Source organism: Mandrillus leucophaeus, unplaced genomic scaffold, assembly GCF_000951045.1.
Source record: "Mandrillus leucophaeus isolate KB7577 unplaced genomic scaffold, Mleu.le_1.0 Scaffold150, whole genome shotgun sequence".
Lineage (NCBI taxonomy): Eukaryota > Metazoa > Chordata > Mammalia > Primates > Cercopithecidae > Mandrillus > Mandrillus leucophaeus.
The window spans coordinates 3364806-3365902 of record NW_012101477.1 but is presented as its reverse complement, the minus strand read 5'-3'; the positions used below and the strand labels follow the sequence as shown (position 1 = coordinate 3365902).

The window sequence follows — 1097 nt, the reverse complement described above, 5'->3', positions numbered from 1 at the left end:
AGTAAAATATGAGGTCAGGTCAGGCGTGGTGGTGCACACCTATAATTCCAGCACTTTGGGAGGCCAAGGAGGGAGGATCACTTGAGTTCAGGAGTTCAAGGCCAGCCCGGGCAACATGGCGAAACCCCATCTCTACAATAAATACAAAAATTAGCCAGGCATGGTGGTGTGTACCTGCAGTCCCAGCTACTTGGGAGGCCAAGGTGGGATGATCGCTTGAGCCCAGGAGGTCAAGGCAGCGGTGGGCTGAAATTGTGCCACTGCACTCCAGCCTGGGCCACAGAGTGAAATCCTGTCTCCAAAAAAAATGAAATAAAATAAAACATGAGGTCAATGCATATCATTGCATGCACCTGTAGTGCAGCTGGTTTATTCTCCTTGCTGCGTAGCATACCACCATGTCGATGCTTCCCGATTTATTTGTCCATTCTACTGTTGAAGGCCATCTTAGGGGGGTGTTCAGTTTTAGGCCATTATCCGTAGTGCTGCTATGAATGTCCTAGTACCTATGGTCGCATGTCTTTGGGTATATACCTGGGAGTGAATTTGCAAGCTCATGTGATATGCCCAGATTCAGCATTATCAGATCCTGCCAAACAGTTTTCCAAAGTGGTTGTAACAGCCCTTATTATGTTAGCAGCCATGTAGTATTCCATCACATAGATGTGTCCTCATTTATCTAATAAGTCCCCCACTGATGGACATTTGGGTGTTTTCCTGTCCCTTGCTGTTGCCAACAGGGCTGCAGGGAGCCATCAACAAGTGGAGTCCCTGGGTCCAGGGTGCACACATTAAGGTTGGAGGGGGAGACCCTGATAAATTATCTGAGATGCTCTCTGATGCCTTGGCTCCCAAGCCCCTACGCGGTTACTTGCTGACATCAATATTACCAGAAGTCCAGGCGGGCAACCCAATACTGGGACCTGGAACATTCGTTCATTCAGGGTTTTGGAGGGCAGTGTCTGGGCCCTCCTGGCATACCATGCCTGACCTTCCTGGTTACTGGCTCAGCATTAAGCTCCAGGTGTGGCTGGAGAGGTGAAGCCTGGACTCATGGTGTGTGTCTGTGTGTGTGTGTGTGTGTGTGTGTGTGTGTG

The 1097-nt window shown here is 49.6% G+C and overlaps 1 protein-coding gene across 1 annotated transcript in view; it reads left to right on the top strand.

Annotated features, from left to right (window-relative positions):
- The window catches only part of LBP (lipopolysaccharide binding protein), a 37175-nt gene that overhangs the window by 16910 nt on the left and 19168 nt on the right, over positions 1 to 1097 (top strand). The gene's annotated exons all lie outside the window — the stretch shown is intronic.